We start from the raw sequence: 25,772 nt of genomic DNA on the forward strand, positions 1-25,772 counted from the left end.
ATCTCCATCTGTTATACCAAAGATCGTTTCTGATTTGCTGTATCATGTAGGAAGCTGGAGAAACATTAAATTAACTTTTATTGAATTTAGCATGCTTAATCGCATAAAGATCCTGACACGTGGCATTAATTCAACTGACCTAAAAATGTTTTGCCACTGATTTTGTTTGTGGTCAGCACCTGATGCCTCTCATGTCAGTGTCCCGCATTGATAGATTCCTGTTGCCCTGATACCACTTTTCCATGGTTGCAATATCCTGGCGAAACCTTTCACTATGTTCATTACCAACTGCACCAAGGAAGAATTCCCAAGTGTGAATGCAGAAAGTGAATTTTCAGTGGCATGTTTGCACTTCATGGTTTTGCATGTTTGAAGTAGACTTAAAATATGACAGGAAATCACAAAAATAGGTAGTATCTAAAAAACAGTACGTGAGTGGAAAAATTTGATGTGATTTTCATGAGTATTTGCATCTAAGTTACTATTTCAGTTCGTAACTCATGATATAGTCCCTCAGCAGGTCTATCATCATACAGGTATAAACGATTGAGTATATAGATTATAGTATATGGAACAACCATACATCATAGGTGACAGTATGATATACCATGCACTATTAATTAGGAACAATGATTGAATGATTAGGATAGTGAAGCGTTTATTGAGTTTTAGGGACAGAGGGAGTCTGTCTGAATCTTACCAGCACAAAAGTGTAGGATCAAGAAAATATTGCTGTAAATAATTAACTTGCCCTCGGTGTTCCTTGAGAGTCCAGAGAAACATGCACACCAAACTCATGGATGAGGAGCTGGTGGCTTCTCAAAGAAAGCATTCGAGGTCAGCACGTTCTGGAAACCCTGAAAGCAAAGATAACAAGGTTGGAAAAGTCAAATGACCAAGTCAAGTTTATTGTCATCTGATTGCACAAGTACAACCTAGTGAAACAGTGTTCTTTAGTCCTCGGTGCAAAATACGCAGACACATAACACACATACGGACAAACGATTCCTATGCAGGACAAGTATTGGTATATTCAAATAAATAAATAAATATTATCTCATAAATATGAGCGTCTCGCATGGTTAGTGTGAGCAGTTCCTTTGGTCATTCAGCAGTCTCACTGCCCGTGGGAAGAAGCTGTTCCTCACCCTGGTGGTGCTGGCCCCGATACTCCTGTATCTCTTCCTGACGGGAGTAGCTGAAATATGCTGTGTGCAGGGGAGGAGGAGTCCTCAATGATTTTCCATGCCCTCTTCAAATGACAAACCCGGTAGATCATGTTGATGGGGAGAGGAAGACTCCAGTGATCCTCTCTGCCAGTCTTATGGTCCTGTGGATTAACTTCCAATTCATTTCTCTGCAGCACCCATATCACACTCTCAATAGAGCTCCTGAAAAAGGTTGACATAATGGTGACCGGTAGCCTTGCCGGCTTCAGTCTTCTCAGGATGTGCTGTTCACTGTTGTGCATGCTGTCAAGTGAGGAGATGCTGTGTATCCAAAGCTTAGATGATAAAGAATATTGAAGGTTTGATCAGAAAAAAAAAGTATATGACAGATCCAGGCAACTGAATTTGAATGAGTAACTTGAGTAAAAAATGTAGAAGAGAAAACTAAAAAAAGGCATTCATTCTCAAAATATATGATATAAAAATATGTTCTGTTGTGGGCAGGGAGAAAAGTTGTCTCAAGAAATTAGATAGGTGTAGGACATGCATATTAAGTGTTTGGACACTAAACATGAACAGAGTAACCTAGAGGTACAGATCCATGGTTCCCTGAAAGAGGCAACACACATGGATTAGGGGATGAAGAAGCATTTTGGCATCCACAGTTCAGAGTATAAACGTTGGAGATTACAATGTCTAGTCTGCGCTTAGAATATTGTTTGTAAGTTTTGGTCCATGGTCACGTGGTTACACTGGGGCTAGTGCAGAGGAGATGTCACCTAGATTAGAGGACTTTAGTTATGTGGAGAGGGTCTGCTTGAGTTCTCAGGCATGAAGAAAGCTGCGGGTTTACCCAGGGTTAGAGAAATATGCAGCATGGAAGCAAGCCCTTTGCCCCTTCACATCTATGACAAAAATCAGGCCTATCTTTAATAATCTAGCATGCCCATATTAATTCAATACCCTTCAGTGCCTTGCCCATTCTACATTACCAGATGCCTCTTAAATGTTGGTTGTTCCAGCATCCACCACCTCTTCTGGCAGCTCATTCCAGACACCAACTCCTCATTGTGTGAAAAGCTTACTCTTTAGATTCTCTTTAAGCCTACCTTAAGCCTCTGGCCTTAGATATTAAATTTACAACACAGTAGAAGCTAATTCCGGCCATTGAATCCTGTGTTGTTCAATTACACCCAATTAACCTACATATCAACCAATCATTGTGCGAAAAGCTTTCGCCTCAGGACACCCCTCCCCCTCCCTCCTTTATCTACATCCTCTTACTTTAAACCTATCCCCTCCATGAACCCCAACACAGCAAAAGGACTATCTGCCCTATCTATGCCTTTTGTAATTTTACACATTTCAGTCATTTCTGGAAGCCTTGAGCTGTAGGGAGAGATTGGATAGGTGAAAACTGATTTCTCTGGAGGGGAGAAACTGTGAGATGAAGTGACAAAGGTGTGTAGAATTATGATAGACATAGATAGACAGGGTCTGCATCCCATGCCAGTGGAGTCTAAAACTAAAGGGCATAAATTTAAGGTGAAGTGAAGGAATTTTAATGGGCTGCTGAGGTGAAAGTTTTTTTTACACTCTGGGTAGTTGATACCTGGAAAGCACAGCTAGACGACATGTGGAATTAAATACAATCACAATGTTTAAGAGACCTTGAAACAGGCAAGGCGTAGAAGAACAGTGGGCTCATTTCTGCATTGTGTAACTCTATAATTAAAATGCTGGAATGGGAGATTGCAAAAGCCGTGGTTAAGTTTAATGTTTAGATCAGCCATTCTCAGCTTTTTGTCAGCTATGCCCCCCCCCCCCCCCTTGCAGGACTCTGCTCAAAGTAATTTCCCCCCCCCCCCGCCCCAACTCCCTTCACTGTCCCTGTGAAGCAGTCAGGTTTTGGATTCTTTCGTACTTCTCTCCTACCAACTGCATTAAAAAAAACACAAAGGATATTTATGTTTCGGGAGGTGAAAAGAAAACAAGGCTTTTACTTAAATCTGCTGTGGCCCCCAGGGAACTGTAGGCATCTGTTGAGAATGGTTGGTTTCGACTGAACTTAACTAACACTAAACTAGTCTGAAAATGAACTCTTCAATCTACCAAAATACTGTTTGTTTCTTCATGAAACTGACAGCCAACTTGAAACTGCCCACTCTGGTTCTATTTATACGCATTAAATACTACATGCTAATAAAATTAGACTGCTCCATAATAACCCATGATACTCAATCAAAGCAGTATTTACATCTTTAGCTGAAAAGATGTCTTAAAGCATTATTGCTGTCATTATCATATCTCGGCAAAAGTTTCAGGAATGAAGGAGGGACTTGGACACAACTGGACTGACTTCAATTAGGCCATTTGATTCAGTTCAAGCAATCGCAAATATCTGACATTACATTCCAAAATTTGTAATGGTGTTGAAATCTAGAGTCTAACCGCATATCGTTATTCTTTTATTGCGCAAATGGTTGAGTATTTCTTTCATGTGATTTTTAACTAAGATGTTTCAGCGCAGATTTAACCTGACAATGGAAATATAAAATTGAAATAGCGTCACAAAGTGAACATTAGCCCTTCCTTCGCTCAAATCATGATTAAAGTCTGGATTTGTCCCCAGAAATATCCACAGAATTTGTCAATTTATAATGGATAATGTTAAGGGAATTCCTGACAGTCATGTTGTATGTAATTTATAAAATCAAATTGAAGTGACTGTGAGATAGTGGTTAGAGTCAATCCCCAGCTAGGCTCTTATCAATTATTGACAACTGTGTGGTATTTTATAATAGCAAAAGTTTTAACCAAGGTGTTAAACCAGCAACCTATTTAAAGCATAATGAAGTCATCATCTGATAATCTTCATGTTCAAAAAGATTAATTTCAAAACATTCTCAAAAAATTGGTATTCATAAATTAATTTCCGGTCAAGGCCAATATATCAATGAATCTAATCTGTATTCCCATAGGATTCCTGAACCTACAATGCATTGCAAGATCAATGTTTTTTTTTGCAGTAATAACTATTTTTTAAGTCTTTCCTCAACTTCTTTCAAGAAATGCCTTGCCCTGATATTAAATTTGATTAGGTACTCACCCATGAGATAATTTCACTTCCATTCAATGTGTAAAAAAATAATGTGAAGAATTTAAGGATTTTTGGGGGTAAATAATTAAATCTCAACGCACTTGTATTTTTTCACATTTTCCATTCTCTTCTTATTACCAAAACAATCTCACCTGAAATGTTGACGCTGTTTCTCTTCCCATGGATGCAGCCTGACCTGCTGAATATTTAGAGCACTTTTTGTTTTGCGTTTTAACTTCCAGTATCAGCAGAATTTTTTAAACATATTTTAAAATTTCTGTTCTGTCTTTTGAATCTTTTCCCAGAAAATATTCATCTGCTCTGCTGATCTTCTCTGTAATCACTCTTTCTAATTAACTTATATTTTGGTGGAATTGAAATCTTCCTCCAATTTTATTTTTTCCTCTTTTTTCCAGTCCTGCATTTTGATCTCCTGGTATTTAAAAAAATAATGGTTCAATTTACTCAATTCTTTTCAAAGTATTTGTCATGAAAATATGTTACGTCATTGCACAAGTTACGTGGGTCAGTGGGAATGCACATGTCCGGGTAATGTGATTACATTAGCACTGCAGTAAGTGCACACTTCAGTTTGTGTTGTTACAGAGTTCTGTGTTGTGTATTGACCTATGTGTTGCGTGGTTTTATGTTGAAAAGTGACAGTTTGCCTTTAAGGGCCAAGGTGAAGGTGGACTGTTGAGAGAGTGGGAGATGGACTGAGCATGTGCAGAAAATGATCTAAAAATTCTGGACTTGGATGATAAACCACCACTGGGGGTGCTGTGGAGTGGAAGAAGGTCCAGAGCATGAGTCATGGTCTGGAGTACAGTTTAGAATGTTGGGATTTCAAAAAGGATGAACGTTCCGAAGGCAGCCAGAAGGATCCGCAAGCAACATAAGACGTCTTCGAATTTTGTGCTCTCTCTCTCTCTCTCTCTCTCTCTCTCTCTCTCTCTCTCTCTCTCTCTCTCTCTCTCTCTCTCTCCCACTGTTTACCAAACAAACTGAATTCTATTTATAATCTTTGCTTCAGTTAAGATCGAAGTTTTGTGAGTCTTGTGTGTTTTGTGTTTGTTTTGTGTCTAAGTTTTTCTGTGGGCTGGTTGGAAGTGTAGCTTAGACTTTGATTACATATGTTATATTTAGGCTGGGGAATTTATTAGTTTTATGCTGTTATAGAGATTTTCATAGTAACCAGTGGGCATTGTTATAAAAGGGGGGAATTTGAATTAAAGTTTGAGGGTGAATTTTTTTTGTTAATAAAGTCATTGTTCATCTTTACCCCTGTGTGATCTGCCTTCTTTGTGGTTGCTGGTTTGATCTTGTAACATAATTTGGGGGAATCGTCCAGGATCAAACCAATTTGAAGGCTTTAGGGGCGATTGACTTGTGCTTAGTTATCAGTCGTCTGAGTTTGACTCAACCTCCAGCTTGAAATTAAAACTAAACGGTGAGTGTATAAATCACCAGCAGAAAAACCAGCAATTATGAATATTGTCCAGTTCATCGCGAACCCTTCAGTGGTTAATTTAAAAATGGCTAAAAAGTCAGAACTGATGGTTATAGTTGGCAAGTTAAAACTTCTCACAGTAAGAACTGGGTTAAAAAAAAAGGAAATTGCCCGAAAGATTATTATGCACTATGTAGGAAAGGGGGTATTTGAAAAAGCTGCATTAGAACAGTTTCTAAAAGAGAAAACTTCAGAGGAAGTAAAGTTGGCTTTGAGAAAACTAGAGTTAGAGGAAAAAAGAGAGGCAGAAAGGAAACCCAAACAGGAAGCAGTAAGGCAGGCAGAAAGGGAAGCCGAACAGGAAGCAGTAAGGCAGGCAGAAATGGAGGAAAGAGCAGTTGGAAGGGAGGAGAGAGAGAAAGAATGGAAACATGAGCTAGAACTAGCTAAATTGAGGCAGACCCTAACCCAAGGAGAGGGAGAAGCCCAAAACCCACGTGCTGGTCAGGAGAAGTGAGGTTAGTTCCTCCATTTGAGGAAGCTGAAATAGACCAGTATTTTCAGCATTTTGAGAAAGTAGCTGTAAATTAAAAATGGCCACCAGACCACTGGTCACTCCCACTACAAAGTGTTCTTAAAGGGAAACCCTAACAGGAGTACTCGTGTCTCACTGTACAACAAGCAGCTGATTATGAATTTGTAAAGCAGGCTATACTCCGATCTTATGAACTAGTCCCAGAGGCTTGTAGACAAAAGTTCAGGAATTTAAAAAAAGCAGCAACCCAATCTTACCTGTTTGCTCTGATGCATGGACTCGAGGATCCTCACACCATCCCTCCCACTCTTTCTCCACTCTGAGTGGTGTCAAAAACCAATACAATTTGCATTATAATAGTATCTCATTGATTGCAAATCTCTTGAGTTGCAAATCCCTATTTTTAAAAAAAATTATTAGCAGTATTTAAGAATGTAAATCATGGATTATGGGAACTGTTAGCAATTGTAAAGGTGCCAAAAGTGTTCAAGCAATCCTGTTTCATAGCATCACTCCAAACTTGGATCAATCTGAGGGGATGTGGCAAGAGCAATTAGTGAGAGAGTTTGGTAATAATATAAGAGATGCAAAAAAGGAACATGATCAAGACAATTCTCAACTCCACCAAGTACATCATCCCCCACCATTTCAATAATAAGTTATAAAAACAGGGGTGTGACTTCAGAGGTGCATCTTGCAGCTACCCAGTTGCCAACCACCAAATGAAAGTTTCAGTTACCATCTTTCCTGGGTGTGTCATGGAACATCCTCGAGACCCCAGTGTAAACCTTCATTCTATTCACAGAATACACAAACATGTAACAAAATAAACTATTCGTTAACAGTAGCTTTATCAAAAAGTAAAATCAGACTTCACAGAAGTACCTCTGACCACACAGAGAGAGAACGATCAACAGCTTTTAGTTGAGGATTGCAATGGAGCAGATCAGAGAAGCCTTTGACTGTTGCTCTCTTATTGAAGATGTTCAGTTTCTTACCATTCTATGTGTAACATTTAACATTTAAAGTGGTTTAAAAACTTCTTTGTAAATGGTAAAGAAAATAAATCTCTCCAGGGTGCAATTTAATTTAAAGCAATGATTTTATATGCCCATTGCCAAGACAATGAAGAACATAAATTCGCTATTCTTCAAAAGCAATGTTAGATTTTCTTCCTTCCAATCAGTTGAGACCACTTCAGAATTCAGCAAACTTTGCTAAATCACAAGTAATGCATGCATCAACTAACTTTGTAGTTCCCCTTTCAGATGCATCAGAGGCTGGGATTTGTTAAGCTCCATGGACTATGCGCCTTTAAGATTTTGACATATTGCTAGTGAAGTTAACTCTAACGTATTTTGCATTGCTGTCAACTGAATTAGTTTATTATTGTGGTAGAGCATACGGAACTATAGATTGATGTGGTTCAACTGCAAGCTGAATTGTCAAGGTAAGAAGGTCAAATGCAATTTCTGTATTTGCTTTTTTATTGGTTTAATCTCAAACTAACCACACGTAAGCAAGTATTTTAAAAATCCACAATTATTCCCAGCATAAATCCCTTAGTTGCTTAAAATACATTGTGATGGTTCCATCGCTACAATCTCCTGTAGAAAAAATTCTACCTTACAATTATATAAAATTTTCAGGTCAAGCGTAAATTTATTCTACTTAGGATTTAACTGCATTCTGATTTCAGTGCTGTTATACTTTGCTCAGATTATAGTTTCAAATGAAATGCATTGCAGATGTGCTTTATAAATCAAATATTATAGAAGTAAATCTGTTTTGCATCGTATTTAGAAAGATTAGGTGTGAGCAATAATTTATAATTTAAAACATGATCATTTACAAAAAAAAAACCTCAGAAATCCAATTTAGTTTCCTCGTAGATCATTGGAACTATGAAAATCGAAGGCAGACTTTATGTCCCTCAGCCTGTTCTGCTATTTGATGTCCATCTCCCACTGCCTACCTTTGCCCCTAATAATGTATCAAACAGAACAGAAAAAGGAAAAGATGCTTACATTTAAATTAGAAATTAGCTGAACATTAAAATTACCATTTGTGGAAGAGAAATCCAAATTTACTTTATTGTATGTAGAAATATTTACTTACTTAACTGCTAAAGGTTTTATCTCTAACATATGATTCAAGAGTCCACAACCACTGGAAATAGTTAATTTCAGTATACTCCATTGTTTCCTTAATATATTGTAAAGTATGATGAAGTAATTTCTTTGCCTCCTATATGTCTGGCAATATAACCACAAATTGTCTAATATATGTTTAGACATAGCTATTGCTGTAACAATGCAGGGGTTTTCCTGGATTTTCAAATTAAATGTTTGCACTCTGAATGCACCATATTTAAATCAAGCAAGCGAAAAGACAATAGAAACATATTAACTCATGACTCATGAGAAGGACATTCATATTGTTCTTGTGCCATTTCTGACGTAATATAACGGCAAACAATTTCATCACTAAAATGAAAAGTATCTTAGTATCAGAATAAGCGACATAGATATAGAAAAAGACGCAAAATTGAATGCGGGGGATCTGCAATAAAAATTGCATCTGGGTAAGGATGGCAGGTCAACGAACATCTGCAAAAATATAAAGGTTCAAACATCAAATGGCCCAAACATTTCAACAGCTTTGAATAATTAGGTGACTGAAAATCAAAAGGCTGTAGATGCTGTAAATATGAATGAAAACAGAATCTGCTGGAAACACTCAGCAAGACAGGCAGCATCCGTGGATAGTGAAACAGAATTAAGATGCGGGATCACTAACCTTTGATGTTCACCTTGCTTCTTTTTCTCACCTGCAGAGTGTTTCCAGAAGTTTGTGTTTTTATTTTTGCACAATTATGTTCTTGCAATCATTATTTTGCCTCTCTCTTTCAGTTGTAAGCTGGCCTCGTAGTAGTTTACAGAACCCCTGATTTTATATCCAAATCATGTTGATTTCGAACATAGAGCCATCGAATCCTAAATTGTTGAAGGAGGACAAGGCCCATTGAGTTTGTGTCAACTCCTTAACTAGCGATCCACTTAATTCCACTCCCTTCTCTGTTGAGTTTTCAAGTAAGTGTCCAAATTCTCGTTTGAAAGTCCCTGTTGAATTTGGTTTTCAAATAGAGCATGCCAGATCAAACAATGTACTGGATAAAAATATTTACAAAATCTTCTCATTTCTGCACAAATTATTTTTATGAACTGGTAGAAAATGACCTTCCCTAGAAATTAATCCAAAATTGGTAATACTAATCATCTGAGGAAATCACTTAATTGGGCTATTCTTGTCTCTGAAATTCATTGGATTGAAGTAAATAAGGTGAATTTGGTAGGCACGGTTCTATAATTTAGCACATTTAGAACTATTGAACCATAATTAATTTCTAAGCATTTCTCTATTTTAATTGAATATGAATGTATTACCTGGATAGAACAGATTTTAATCAGAAATAAGTGAGCTGAGTAAATACTTAGGATATCATTATATAGATACCTTCAATACGATTCACATTCACATTTGGAAATACTACATTTTGGTTCTGTGAATGTATCATTAGAAATTTACATGGTGTAGTATTATGTTTCTAGAAAAGAATGTCACCAATATTAATTTTGTTTAATTTTCTAAAATTTCATACCATGGTTTGCTCTCACATTCAAAGATACCTACTACAAATGTGTCTTCCAGTGAACTTCTTTAAAACCATGATTTATATCATAACATTCACTGAACTGACAAAAGAATCCATTCCCTATCTAAATATATTCTTTACTACAGCTACCTCAAATTTCCCAGACCTGCTATTTTAGAATAATTTTTACAGTACCTTTTTTGTGATTTAATATTTATACAATGCAAGATATATTCAAAGGGGATCTGGAGATAAAAGGAATAGCTGGCAAAAATAGGCCTTGGGATCTTGGCCCGTGAGGTTGGATGACAAGATCACAAGATAGAGGAGCCATTGGGTCATCAAATCTCCCATTACCCTTGATGTCTTGACTAATCTCATCTCTGCCTTAAATGCACTCAACGACCTTGCTTCCTCAGCCACCTGTGGCTACAAGTTCCAATGCAATCTCGAGATCTTTCCCCTGTCTCCAACCCAAATGGGATCCAAATTTCAAGATTCAAGATTCCTTTATTGTCATGTAAAAAAACAGTTATAATATTACATACAATTTGTTTTAGTCTACCATAAAACTGACAGATTCACTATCAGCAGAAATTGCGTACCCAAACTGTAAGTTAATCAGTTCCACCAGTCAGATCAAAGCCACACCTCTGCTTTCTCTTGAAGAAGATAGTGGACAGTCAGAGGCATCAGAAATGTCCTGATCTCCACAGAGGAGAGGGTCATGATCAATTGGAACAGCTTGCTGAGGCTGTGATCAATGTTTGGGGATATGTGTGAAATGATTGAAGATGATGACACCGTTGTATCCATTCTTTCTTGCATCCCACACCCCATCTAACCTATAATCCCTCTGATCTGGCAACATGCTTTAGCTCTTATTTGGTAGTAGATTTCCACATAACCTGTAGCTCAATCTTTCCAACATGGAAATTGTGGTTAACTCTAACTCTGGAATTAGTGTTGCTACGTTGCAATTTTAATTGTGGGCAGGTCGTATCTACAAATCAGCTAGGAGTTTTGGTGGAAGATAATGCAGTTTGCATGCAAAGTCAGCTTGCAGCCTTAGAAGTTCAGACTGCTGCCATTTGCAGATTATAGTGTTCAGAGGAGCTTACAGATTCAGACGGAAAACTGGTAATCTATCCTCTAACCGAAGACTAGAATTATCAAGGTCCTGTGCCAGAGAAGTGATGGAAACAAAACAAAACCTGCCAACCTCTTGCATGATAACTCTTACACCTCTACTCTGCCAGTCCCCTTGTACTAAAACTGGTGCCATCCATTTGACCATAGAGTTATCAGCAGTGAAGCCTTCAAGCTGCACGTCTCTTGCTCTTAGGTCCCTCCACTTGTTTATAGCTGTAGGAGAGTCAGGAGGCAAAGGTTTGGATTTCACATGCTAAAGGAATGCACACTGTCATTCATTTTCAGCTGCAGGCAATGTGGCATGAATTCCTTCATAAAGTTTGGTTTGGAATGTTTATTTTGTGGTATTTATGCTTTGTGACAATGCAAAAGTGTGTTTAGTCATGCAGAGAAGGCAAGGTGTGGGCCAGTTGCTGAATAGAGATTTGGAGTTGTGGATCCTAGCAGCACGTCTCCAATGCAGTGTCCTTTATGTTCTTTTCTCTTTCTTCTTTGGCTTGGCTTCGCGGACGAAGATTTATGGAGGGGTAATGTCCACGTCAGCTGCAGGCTCGTTCGTGGCTGACAAGTCCGATGCGGGACAGGCAGACACGGTTGCAGCGTTTGCAAGGGAAAATTGGTGGGTTGGGGTTGGGTGTTGGGTTTTTGCTCCTTTGACTTTTGCCAGTGAGGTGGGCAAAGGTAAAAATATATAACCGACATTTCAGGCTTGAGCCCTTCATCAAGGTATGAAAGAATGTCGGCAGGCATCTGAACAAAGGATGGGTGGGGGGGGGGGGGAGGGGGGGAGGTGGCAAAGGCAGAAGATGGTAGGTGGAGAAAGGAGAAAGGGGACAATAGTAATGAGAGGGAGGGGGAAATAGCAGGACTGAGGGATTGAAAGAACTGGAAAGACTGGAAAAGGGAGGAAGGGAAAGAAAAGAAAAGCAGGTTTAATGGAAAGCACTAAAGTCAATGTTCATGCCATGTGGCTGGAGAGTGGCCAGACAGAAAATAAGGTGTTGTTCCTCCGATCTGAAGGGTGGTCAGGGTGGAACAGTACCAAAGGCCATAGACAGACATGTGAGCATGGGAGTTTGACATGGAATTGAAATAGTCGGCCACTGGGAGGCCATGTGGTTGTGAACAGAGCGGAGGTGCTGAGCGAAGTTATCTCCCAATCTGCAACCGGTCTCTCCGATGTAGAGAATGCCACAAAGGGTACACCGGATACAATAAATAAGTCCTCTGGAAGTCCGTGAAAAGTTGCTTCATGTGAACTGTCTGTGATTTTATGATTTACTTCTGGGAGGAGAGTTGTTGATCAGATGTCTTATTCTTTCTCCTCCTTCTTCTTCAAGTAGCTTGAGCTGCATTGTGCTGCTTTTCTTCCTCCCTGCATAGCTATATCCTGAGGGTAATATGCCAAAGGTCATATGTAATACATGCATTGTATTGGTTGGCCCACCCTTGATACTATAACTCCTCCCAAATCCCCTCTGACAGTACTGCCTTGGAATTGGAGCAACAGCTTGTAAGTTTATAGTGATTAAAGCCTATTAATCTAAACTTCTGGTCTGTCATGTCGAATTGATAGCGCCACAGGTTAAGCCAGCCATAAAAGCCCTTCTAGACTCTACATGGCACAACCTCGCATTTTAAATGGGAATGCAATACAAAAACCATATGTAGAATCATATGGATAAGATGAATTAGAATCATTGAATTGTAATGGCCTCTATATATTGTTCTGTATGTTTGATGATGTGGGGGCAGTGTTACATAATGCCTATTCATCCATGAGAGGTTAAGCAAAGTTTTGAGTTGAAGAATTGATCTCCAAAGTGACAGAGTTGCATTCTGAATGACATCGCAATCTGCCTGCTCTGCATACTTTCTTTTGGTCCAGTCTGATTCACAACAGAACTATGCACACATTTTTGTCCACATTCAATAGTATTCAACTAGAGCCCTGAGGATCACAAATGGATTTGGAGAACAAGATTGCCACTGAAATAATTTAAGTGTTGAAAATAACAAAATGTTCACAAAACATTTACAAAGTTATCATGAAGAAAGAATTAAATAATGTCAGAAAAGTAAAACTATATCGAAGAAAAAAATTGTGATGTAAAGGAGTTACAGATCTAGCAGAAAAATATCATTTTCTCTGCACAAAGTCTAGCAAAAGAGTAGCTTCTTTGCAGAGATGCACAGCCTAGATTTTAAAACTGCTATAAATCACAATGTAAATTCCATTATTTCTTAGCTTTGTGTGAAAATGTTATACAGCCACTCCCCAACATGCGTCCGAGTTCCATTCTGACTGACCGGTCAGATCTCAAAATGGACGCATGTTAGCAGGGCGCGTAGAAGTCGTATATCTGTACAACATTCTTTTATCCTACTCAATAAATAAAAGTACATGTACTTGGCTGTGGGTCATCACAGTCTTCTTCTCAATGGGTTGAGGGGCAAAGGGTTGTGGGGGAAGTCACACGTTTTAAGAACATGCTTAAATTTGTTTGAATGGTTTGCTTTTTTTCCGCAGAGATTTGACATTAGCAATTTAAAGCTTCCTGAATTTGTCAATCAACCTTGGCAAATCTTTTGACATTTTGGTCCATGCTTTCAAAATCAGCAAAAGCTTTATTCATTTGTGAAAACACATTTGCCAACCCTTTTACAGTGAACTTCTTCTGTGGTTCCTCCTCTTCCCAAATCTATAGCGAGTCTTCCTGTAGCAGACTTATATTAATCTTAAATTTAATGTTAAATTATATTTCTCATACATAAATATCTTAGTAGATGTATTCCTAGTAAGTTAGTTTGGGTGATTACAGGGGCACAAGATAATACATTGTTTGGGTTTGTGATTTCATCGTGGAAGAAAATAGCTACATTGTGAGTTTATAAGTGCTTTATAATTATTTCTGAACTGAGAATTTAAGACCTTCAACCAAGACTAAAATGATGGTGAACTTTTAAAGATTGACTTTTCAGAGTGGGTCTTTAATTACACACACACGCACCCACATATTTACATTTGCGCAGAGTGAGGTTAAGTTTAGAGCTAAGTAAGAAATGTTATGCTATTAATAGTTTAATTTAAAACATCTATTATTTTGAATTTACAGTTGCCTGGTGAATTTTCCATTGCTGTTCCTGAGTTAGTGCTAACAAAGTCCCTTTAGTCCCAAAATAATTACGAGGGTTTTTAGTTAAGTGACATTCCTGCCAGGATCATTTGAAGTGATTTTCCTTTTGCTGTCACAAGTAAGTCAGCCACTGGCAGAGACATTTCATGAATACAAATCAGAGATCATGGGTTAAGGGTAAAAGGGAAAGATTTAGGGGGAATTGCTTCACAGAGAGAGTGGTGGAAGTGCGGAATGAGCTGCCAGCTGAAGCGGTGAATGTGGGCTCAATTTTAACATTTGAGAAGAATTTGGACAGGTCCATGGATGGGAGAGGTAGAGAGGGCTATGGATTGGGTCCAAGTCAATGGGACTAGGCAAGAAAATGGTTCGGCACAGACGAGAAGGGCCCAAAGGACCTGCTTCTGTGCCATAAAATTCTATGGTTCTTTCTCTTCCTCTTTCCTCCTTTTCTCTTCTGCAACTCTTCTATTTCGATTAACTCTTCGTTGGTCAATTCCTTCAAGCGTCTTCCTCGGCTTCTTGCCAGATCAATCAACAGGGTTTTCCTCTTGCTCGTCATCTTCTTTGGGGTTTAATACATAATGGTTTAATCCAGCATGAAAATTCTTGAATAATGCACCCTTACCGAATGGGAACTGAGAGCGAGAACTGAGAGAAATGCTGTGATGCAACATAATGCCGGGATATTGTCTGACAGTCACTATTGTACACATGCAGCTGTTAGCACTGGTGTAAGGTATATTTATATATAGTTGTTATTTTTTTTTAATTTACACAGTTTTTTTTTTCGGTCATATGTCCAGATGGCCGTAAGTTGCCTAGGTCGTAATAGGCAGAGGGAAAGCAGTGATACCTCAAAACTACTCGTAAAACATCTTTGATTATGCCATCCAATTGGACTAATAGCAAATTCTTTCAAACTCAAGAGATTTATGTTCTGCAGCCTTGCACATAGTTCAAATTAATATTAAACAAATAAACACCATTTAATTAAATACCACCATTACACTCAAGATATATGGTCAGCAGGTATACGTTTGGAATCAAGGGAGCTATTGAAAACACTTCTGATTTTACATCTAGCAGAAACAAGTTAATGTAAAATTTATAACACAAATTTGTCATGTTTTACCGATCATTTATTACAAGAAAAATGTATTCCTTTTCCTTGCCATAAGATGTGCTGACCATAAACAAATTAAACAAAGTTAACACCAAGGTGTAAAAAAAATTATGATCATATTTTTTTAAACCAATGCATCTTCCGGTCTTCACCTGAAATAACATCTCTAGGTATTTTTAATTAAATTATTTATTTTTCGAAGGCCACCCTAAGTCTTTATTCATTGTGTTCTATGACATCCAAAGTGTAGAACTGCTCCCAGTAAATTATTGTCCATATGCACGGGGTAAGATTTGGGATGCATTTAATTGTCTCAACATGTGTAGCATTTGGCTCATTGTGAGTGACACAGATAGAAAAAAACATTGGGTGCGAAACCTTCCAAATTCTGGGATTACCAAAGGGGATCAGAGGATCTAGACTCCACTGGAGGCCATAACACATTTAAATAAAGGCCTTGTTTCCTTTACATTTCATGTAATGTAAATATTTTTAATGTTTTTTATGTAGTCAGTAGGAGAAAAGTGTAGAAGAAAACAAATTGAAGTGTTGATTGTGGAGTGTCATGTAACCTCTCCATCTGGAACCTAATCAGAATGTGGATTGGGGAGTTAGACTCCACTTGCTAGGTATTTTCACCTGGGGGAAAATCATACATCATGTAATTAGGAGTCACCTCACCTGCCATTCAAGAGTTTGATATGCCCACCTGTGAGGCTGATGTGTGATTGGCCCTCACAGCTAATGTGTGATTTCCCCCTCAGGTGCCAATCATTGGTTAGACCTGCCCACAGGTGAAGCTGATGCATGATAGGTCCTTGTGGGTCACAATGGATGGGCCTTGCATTGGAAATACCTAGCAAGTGGGGTCTAACATTCTTTGCTGCTGCTTTGAGATCGTCACTGAAGTCCAGGCTGCCAGCCATGGGTGGACACCAGAGTGCTGACTACAATAGGCCTGTCCCAGATCCCGAGCTGTGGTCGATGCTGGAAACCAGGTTTAGTTGTGATACTTGATAGTTGTAATTAATTTACTGTTCATTAGTGTGATGTGCCTGTGAGTGGATAGACATTGTGTGTTTAACCCTTGCAATCCCAGTCAAGAGTTGAGAATGTTTAGTAGTGATTCATTTGCACTCAATTTATAGTTATTTATGCATTATTCTGGGTTAGTCTTGGAGTGTGTGTCCTTTGGTGAGTTCCCCTGAGTGTAAGTAAAAACCACTGTTTGTTGAAAACAGGTGACCAGCCTTTTTGGACCCATCAAGTCTATACTGAACACAACACAAGCCTTGACTGCTTATAGGGAAGGGGACCCATAAACTTTGAGCAGAGTCTTAAGGGGTCCATAACTGGGGCAAAAAAGATTGAGAATAGCTAATGTTGACCTAAGCAAGTCTGAGATTGATGAAGGGCTCTGGGCCCCTGTGTGTCATGTCATGTGCATTCAAGAACTTGCTTCACAAGTGAACAAACATCTGGGGTCCTATGACCCAAATACATTCAAGGACTCACCTCAGCCCACATGACTCAAATACATTCAAGGACTCACCTCAGCCCACATAACCCAAATACATTCAAGGACTCACCTCAGCCCACATTCATTCATACATATTAAAACAAAACTGCCAAACAAAGAAGGAACCAACTCACTCAATGCTTAATTCCATAAACAAAGGAACCTCAGAATATTTTTTTTTAAAAAACACACCAAAATGCTGGAGGAACTCAGCTGGTCTTTTCAGCATCCATAGGAGACAACAATGTATTTGCCAATTTTTCAGGCTTGAGCCCTTCTTCAGGGAATGAGCCAGAAGCAGGAAATCTCAGAATTCAGGCAATGCTGGCTGTGGGAGGGATTCAGGCAACAAAAGATGTTAAATAAATATGATAAGGTACAAAGTTAGAATTTATCATATTTGTGTGAAAGGAAAGACAAAACTGGGGGAAGGTGACAGAGGAAAAAGTGAGGGGAGGGGAGGGGGTTAACAAAAGCCAGAAAAGTCAATATTAATGCCCTCCAGTTGGAGGGTGTCCAGTGGAAGATGAGGTGCTGTTCCTCCATTTTGTGGGTGGTGTCAGTTTGGGAGTGCATGAGACCATGGACAGACATGTCAGAAAGGGAATGAGATGGGGAATTGAAATGGGTGGGCACTGGGAGATCCGCACTCTTGCAATAGACAGAGCTGAGGTACTCGACAAAGCTTTCTCCCAATCTGTGTCCAATCTCTCTGATGTAGAGAGTGCCAGATGCAGTAGATGACCCCTGCAGATTCACAAGTGAAAATGTTGCTTCACTTGGAAGGACTGTTCGGTGCCCCGAAAGGTCGTAAGGGAGGAGGTGTTGGCACAAATGGGGCATCTCCTGTGGTCACAGGGGTCAGTCCCAAGGAGACGATTGGTAGGAAGGGAGGAGTGGACATGGGAGTTCTGGAGGGAACAGTCCCTGCGGAAGGCGGAGAGGAGAGGGAAATATGTATTTTTCTTCGTTCCACCAGATCTAGGTGATGGTTATGTGCCAAGTTTTACTGGGGTCCAGTATCAGGCAGTCAGTCTAGCCCTTAAACTGCTGAAGCAGATGATTTTAGGGCACTGGATTATAATGGTCTCCATGCATTGTTCTGTATGTGACAAGAATGCAAATATACCTCGTTATGTTGAATATTGCTTCTTTAGAATCAGTTTTTTGAAACTTGTTAAGTTTGATTACTGGAGTAGAATGGATATCTGGGGTGACTGTGCTGACAATAAAGTATCCGGGATTTTGGATTGCAAGTGTCAATATCTGTACTGATGAGCAAATTCTTAGAATGAAGATAATGTGCACTAGAATTTTCTATATTAGGAGAAATCCAAAGGGCTGAATTTAACATGCCAATATCTATCATTCAATCTGTAGATATAGCATTTATTCAATGCCATATTCATTCGACTGCCATTTTCAAAATGGAAAATGATTGACATTTTCAATAAAATTCATCCTGTTATGTTTCTTTTCTTGGAGACATCATTCCTCAAATTTTAAATGTTTTCTTGCTGACCTACAGAATAATTTTAGTCACTACTACTCTGGGTTGCTACCCACCTGTAATGTCTCTGCCTGCACCCATCCTTACCCCCCCCCCCCCACCATGATTAAAACCTCCTAGGTTAATTTGATGCTGCCCTGCCCGATATTGGGCAAACCAGAATAGGACAAATTCTGTCAGCATCCCTGTGTGGTTTCCACATTTTTTTAATAGGATTCCATGTAAATGAAGACTTGTTTAGATTAGTTGGCATTCAGTCAGTGCACTTCAATCCTCAACCTTCAAAAAGGTCATTCATATAGTGAGGCATCTATATCAGCCATTCTCAACCTTACTTTTGGTTATGGCCCCCTCAGGACTCTGCTCAAAGTTTATGGGCCCCCTTCCCTGTGAAGCAGTCATTTAGTTTCTGTATTTTTCTCCCCCCCCCCCCCGCTCCTTATTAAGGATTTCAGTTTGTGGCTACCCTTAAATGTGCTGTGGACCCCCCTCCCCCCAACCTGGGAAGGGAGGCATATGGTCTCCTGTTGAGAATGGTTGGTCTACCTAATTGTATAGAGAGTGAAAATCTGGAATAATTAGAGAGTATTGGATATGCAGAGAGCATTGAATACCTGAGCAAATAAGTTAAGAGAAATTATTAGCTGGAGTGAATGCACAGCAAGTACTGGTTACCTGCAGTAATTACATAGACGGTAATGGTTACCTGTGATGATTACATGGAAAGTAATGCCTATCCAAAGTAATTATATGGAGAAAATTGGTAATCTACTGTCATTATAGTACTGGTTGCCAAGAGTAATTACATACAGTATAATGGAAACCCAGCTTGGTTACATTGAGAGTAAAAACCCCAATGCTGGAGCACTCAGAGGACAAACAATGTATTTTATAGAGCAAAGAAAAAGGTACATAACCAATGTTTTGGGTTTGAGCCCTTTATCAATACCTTGGACACTGTTTGACCTGCTGACTTCTCCAGCATTGTGTTTTTACTTCAATCAGAGTCTACAGATTTTAGTGTTTTACTCCTGGTTACATTGAACGCATGTGCGAGGACTTGTATTAATCATCAGATGTATTTCTGTGAGCATCTACGGAATTAGGTTCTAAGATGAACTTTGATCAGTTGAAAATTGTACTTCACTAAAATCTAAATGTGTTTGATAAGAATAACATCATATTTTAAATAAAATCAGAATATACTGAAACAATTTAGCAAGTCAGGCAGTGGAAAGCAGAGTTAACAGTTCGCATTTCAAAAAATCGAACCGTTGAAGGAACTTAATGGGTCAGGCAGCATCTGTGGAGAAAGAGCGATGGTCAACATTTTGGCGTCAAGATCCTGTATCGTTCCAGCTACAGGGTCTCATTCCAAACCTTTGACCACCTCCACAGATGCTGCTGGCTCGTTGATTTCCGCCATCAGTTTGTTGTTTTTTGCTCCTGAATATAGTGTCTGCAGTCACTTGTTTCCATTTAACAGTTCAGGTTAATGACTTTTCATTAGAAGCGAGAAAAGTTGGAAATCAAACATGTTTTGCGTTGCAGTAAAGGACGAGGAGTGGAGAGAACCAAGGGGATGTCCAGGAGAGGCTGGAACCCATAACAGACTGAATGATCCTAGAGGCTCAACAGTTGTGAAGGCCTGTTAATCACAGATTAAGTATCTTGAGGATATCAAGAGAAGATAAAAGCAAACAGAAAGGGAGAGAGGTAAAATATCAATGTTGGAACTAGGAGATACAGAGCAAGTCCTCCTGCTGGAAATTCAAAATACATTTGAGAATGTTAGAAATATTCAATAAGTCAGGCAGAAGCTGTGGAATGAAGAAATCCAGAAGTTACTTCATAGATTGATAAACTTTCTCAAGACTAGCCAGGTCTAATACAAAGTCTGGAAATCTGAAATTGCTGAATTTATTGAAAATTTCAAAGTCCCTTGAAAGATGATGTGATGCCATTCTTTGATTTTATGTTGGACAATGAAGAAAATACATCAAAATTAAAATATAGGAAGCTCAGAGTGGGAAATTCAGGGTTATCCTTGTGAACTGAATTGAAGTGTTTACCAAATCTCTGTTTGGATCCTTCAGTCCGGATAGTGAGCAATGACTACAGTTCACTAATTTCAAAGAATTGGAAATGAATAGCTGATGCAGTCAGGAATGTGTGTATTCTGATTGATGAAAATAGAAGGTATCAAGGGCTGTTACTGCATTTTGTACAGTTAAATAAGAAGTGGGTAGTGGTGACATTAGAAGAGCGAACTAGTGGCTGTCGAAGCTAATGGTACCATCAAAATGGTGAAAATGGAGGTAAAGACAGTGTGTTTGGGTTTAGCGTCACCTGGAAGTCGCCAAAATTATGGAGGAACTGATTCTATGTGACGACTGCTCCAATAGACATTGAGGCTGGGCAAAGCTTTTCTTTGAGAGGGAGGAGATGAGGTGAGAGCATGGCAGACTATGGCGATGGGGAAAATGAAGGTAAATCGAGGACATCTTGAATGCATTATTAAGTGTCAGAAGGATGTGAATGAGCCAAGGAAACTGAAAGAATCAAATGATCCCCTTGCAGGAAACAGAAGGAGAGAAGATGTGTTGGCATGTAATGAATTCCTGAAATGGGGACCTCTGACAGATTTCCTGTACTGGAGAACAACATCAAGAAACTGAGGGAACAGTTAGAGTCAGAGCATGTAATAACAAGAGCAGGATGGAAAGAATTGAAAAATGATGAATTTCTTCACATTCTGCATGAGGATGAAGAAGCTGAAGAGAAATCATCAGCCTGCCCGAAAGTGAATGCAGAGTTGGGAGAAGGTCCAACATAATAACTCCACAAATAAATTGGTACAGACCAGAACCAAGAACTTTCCTGGTTACACCTTTGACTTGAAGAGTGAGTGGAGTTAAATAAACTGTTCGATGTGAGAGAGTTCAACTCGGTGAAAGATGATAATGTGGAGTAGGACTAGTCAAGCCTCTATTCATGGAGGAAGCAAAGGGCACTCGAGACATTCTGTGAGGGTGGAGGCCAGTGGGACATTCCTGATGAAGTGAGCTGGTTGGGACTGGAATCTGAAGAGAGTTGAGATAGGAAGAAATACTTTTTATGTGACAAGAATGGTCTGAAACTGTGGATTGACCAGAACAACACTGCTTGTGGATTTTAGGAATGAGGAGCAAAAGGGTTGGGTACTAAGAAATGATGTTCAGTAGTGGAATTGGAGGAAGCATGATAAGGTATCAGAGAGCTAATGTTCAACCTCTGCAAAATACATCTCATGTTGAAACAGGCCTTGCCAACTGGTTTGATAATCATATCAGAGTTGGTCTTTAGTGACCGGTGAATAACTGGAATGGAAAACTGAAATTGTCAATTTTTTTCTGAAAATTAATGATTGTATGGTGTTTCTTCCAGCTCTTGGACAGAACTTTGATCACTTCAGAAATTAAGTTTGAATTTAATAAACTGAATGCAGATGAAAGCAGAGTTTTTAATCTTACAGTTTATAGATTGTTTCTTTTATCTCTTCTTATTCTTGTCCTTCTATTTACATTTGCTCCATGAAATGGTGATTTGCCATTTAGTTTATTTAAGTCTTTACCTGCCTACATCTCTGCATTCTTTCTGTAACTTCTTTCAGTTCTGATAAAAGTTATTTACCTGAAATATCTACTTTTCTCTCCACGAGTATTCCTAGAAGTTTCTCTTTTTATTTCCGATTTTAAGTGACTGTAACTTCTTGTTAAACACTAATTAAATTTCACTTGCTTTTTGTTTCTCCTAGTATTCAAGCTATCGTTGCTGAAGATGTCTCACACATTAATTCTCGGAAATTAATTCTTGTAAATTAATTATAATCTGTTAATTCTATCAACTGGTTTTATTTTGTTCTCAATCTCCCAGCACAGTATTGAACATTTTAAGATTTAGTCTAAGTGTCACAAAGCTATCAGCATTAAAAAGAGCTAAGGAAAATAACAATGAAGAACCCCACTCCCAATAGAAGGATGGGCCAGGCAGGTGATCACAGACGGCTGACAATTGAATGATTTCCTCGATTATTGAGAACATGTCTCCAACTATTCCAATGCACTTGAGCTTCATGTTTCATGTCAGAGGAGTGCAAAACTACATGCAGGAATTGGAAAGGGTTAGCATTTCTAATATGTTGAAAAACAATCATCAGTTCATTATAAAGAACATGAACAGAATTGCAGAAACCTGATCTGTGTTCCATTTGACATGTAACTTGTTCCATTTATACTTCCTCCAAATGTTTTCTGGGCCACAAGAAAAGGTGACATTTATTTGAATATTATGCTACAGAATTATTGTGCAAATGCCCCATTTGAGATCTCTTATTTCTGTGATTTGCACATTTAATTTAATTGAGAGGTATACCACAGTAACAAGGCCCTTCCGCCCCACAAGCCCACACTGCCCAAATACACCCATGTGACCAATTAACCTACTAACCCTGTATGTCTTTGGAATGTGGGAGAAAACCAGAGCTCCCAGAGGAAACCCACATCGACGTGGGGAGACTGTACAAAACCAGCACTGGATTCAAACTCCGATCACTGGCGCTGTAATAGTGTTGCACTGACAGCTTCACTAAATATGCTGCCCCATGAGCTCACTTAGCATTATGCTGGAGGAGAAACATAAAATAACAAGAACATATGCAAGATTAATATTGTTAAGGAAATAAAAGCTTTCCAATAACCTCAGAATAAAGCTTTGGAAGATTAAAACCTGCCTCCAGTTTTAAATATAATCATGTACTCCACTCATTCCTAGAGATTATTTTGGCTCATTGGCCTAGACACTCCTTCCCTACCATTTTTCTACAGTGACTAAACTGTCCAAATGCTGTTGATGAGAAATTCTATCAAAAATATCCCTAAATTGTTTCATGGCTTACATCAGAAAAGACCTATTTCAATACACACGACCAATCAAGATTACTGCAGAGCATCTGTGGTAGTACACAAACCATAGAACAATACAAAAACAACCTTTATCACCGTTGCGTGAGCAGGAATGAGTGATGATAATGTCCGGTAGACTCCATGTCACCCCAAGGTAATACCAGAACCTCATTCAAAGATCTAAGTGAAACAATACAGTGTAAAAAGCATTTTCTTGCAAACAAATCTGATAGGCATCTCTTTGAACTTATTGTTACAACCTTATATTTTACATTTTGCATTGCTCTTTTCTAAAGACAGGAAAATGGTTGATGTCAAATAGTTATTCACATGCACAAGTCATAATTAAAAGATATAATTGCTTGCATAAGAAATTGATAGAAGTCTGAAAAGGTTGCTTCCAATACACAGTAACATATGTATTCTTTAATTAACACATGTAAATAGCTGGTCTCATAATAACATTAAGCCATCAATGTTAACTAGAAGTTTCTATAAGAAGTTTCTAGGCTTAGCTGGCGCCATCAGTGTTGCTGTGTGTGCACCCTATGGCCATTGACAACTCAAATCGTGACTGACAGGTTGTAATGTTCACTCAGCTGCAGAAGCACAGGAAGCCATTTATGAATGGGTTGCTCGTTGACAGGCCGTTCACTTGACCAGCAAAATCAGTTTGTGCCTCTGTGTTAAAAGGCCTTCTGGATTCTGTAAGTCTGTTGAAGTACTGTTTACCCAGGAACCCAGGGAATGGCTGAAGTAATTAATTCAGATGACTCTGGAGGATGGGATGAATAGTTTTAATTGTCTGGGGTGTGCTTATGACCAGTAAACATGTGGCTCTCTCTGGCTCCACTTTTAAAATAAGAGACTAGTGTTTTTTAATAAAGCCAAACTCAGTGGTGCTTTTTTTATTAATAGCTGTCATTTCTGAATAGCACAGAAATGCAAACTTATAATCTTGCCTCAGGAGTAAGTGTGATGTTGGAAGAAAGAATGAGAAGGTGGAAATGCACCATTAATTTCCTTCTGAATTTCAAGCAAAAAAATATGCTGACGTTGATCTTGGGAATAAATGGGTAACCCCTTATGAAGTTTATCAGCAGTTTCCACACTGATCCCACTGCCTCAGTCTCTGCCTACAGCCCCATGTCGCACCCCACACTGATCCCACTGCTCTGTTCTCTCCCCGCAGCCCTGTGTTGGTCCCCATACTGATCCTTACTTAAAAATAAAATGTTTACAGGTACACTACAGTATCCTATATAGCTTTGCTAAGTATATAATGTGGTGTTTGCACAATGTCCACATCGTATAATGCCCAATTTCACAGATTGTATCATGAACATTTGGTGGTGCATACCTGTAATTGATTCAAAATGGATTAACTCAACATTTCTTTACCAACCACGTAACCAGTTGTCTTTTGAAACATTCATTGTATGTTTTTACAGCACAGTGGAAGCTAGCCATTTAATTCCTTGCCATCCAATTACACCCTAATTAACCTACAACTCCAGACAATTTGAACTATGAGAGAAAACTGGAGCACCAGGAGAAAATCAACATAGACACGAGAAGAACATACAAACTCTGTACAGACAGCATTGGATTCAACCAGGGGTTGCTGGTGTTGTAATGTCATTATGCTAACTGCTAGCTAACCGTAGCAAATGTAAAGCTTTGTTACACTTCTTTCTGTTCCAGCTTCTGCAAGCATTACAGCAACCTGTCACATTTGAGGGAGGAGGGACATTCATGTGGTGTTGCTCCAAATTCAAAAGATCTCAATGTGCAGAGCCTGTGCAGGCAATGACCAACTAACTTTCATATCACTCAATGTGCACACAAACTGGGGGTAAAGGCATGGAGGGGTTAATATGCAATGAACCACCTTTAATGAGCATGTTCTGTAACCGTATCAATCCCATAATAAAGTCCAAGTTGCAACTAAAAGGGTGGTATTTTCTCATATCAGACTTTTTCCTTTGGGAATGAATGGTTGCCATTCAAGTGCTCAGTTGGGTCTAATAATATATATCACACTCACAAGCATGCACAAAGACATATACATGTGTGTGTAGAATATACATCACTGCCACAATGAAAAGCAAAACCAACATTGCAATCTGCTTCTGCAAGTCAAATAACCTGCAAAGCTGTGCTCACAGATAAGCTACAAACTTTACCACAAGAACAAGAGTCCTCACGCTATGCTGAACACACAACTGCCATCTTGTCTGGCAAGTTCTGCATTTCTAGCAGGCTTCTAGTCTAAAGAACCAATTCTCAAACCTTTTTTTGTCCCTCCTCTGTCTGACATTTAAGTTTCAGTCCTGTCCACAGACAAACAGCTGACCAAGTCAGACAGACATCCTCTCTGCGGCCACAAACTACCAATAAGGAACTGCTACAGACTTTTCCTAGTGCATAAGAGATTGTGGTAGCAATTGTTAATCAACCATCTGCTTTAAATCAG

At 38.9% G+C, this 25,772-nt stretch overlaps 1 long non-coding RNA gene across 1 annotated transcript in view; it reads left to right on the plus strand.

Moving 5' to 3' along the window:
• LOC138741922 (uncharacterized) overlaps positions 1–25,163 on the plus strand; it is a 36,876-nt gene extending 11,713 nt beyond the window's left edge. Inside the window, exon 3 of the long non-coding RNA XR_011343887.1 lies at positions 24,748–25,163. This is a non-coding gene — a long non-coding RNA (uncharacterized lncRNA). The remainder of the gene's footprint in view (positions 1–24,747) is intronic.
• The last annotated feature ends 609 nt before the right edge of the window (positions 25,164–25,772 follow it).

This window comes from Narcine bancroftii, chromosome 8 (genome assembly GCF_036971445.1).
Source record: "Narcine bancroftii isolate sNarBan1 chromosome 8, sNarBan1.hap1, whole genome shotgun sequence".
Classification (NCBI taxonomy): Eukaryota; Metazoa; Chordata; class Chondrichthyes; order Torpediniformes; family Narcinidae; genus Narcine; species Narcine bancroftii.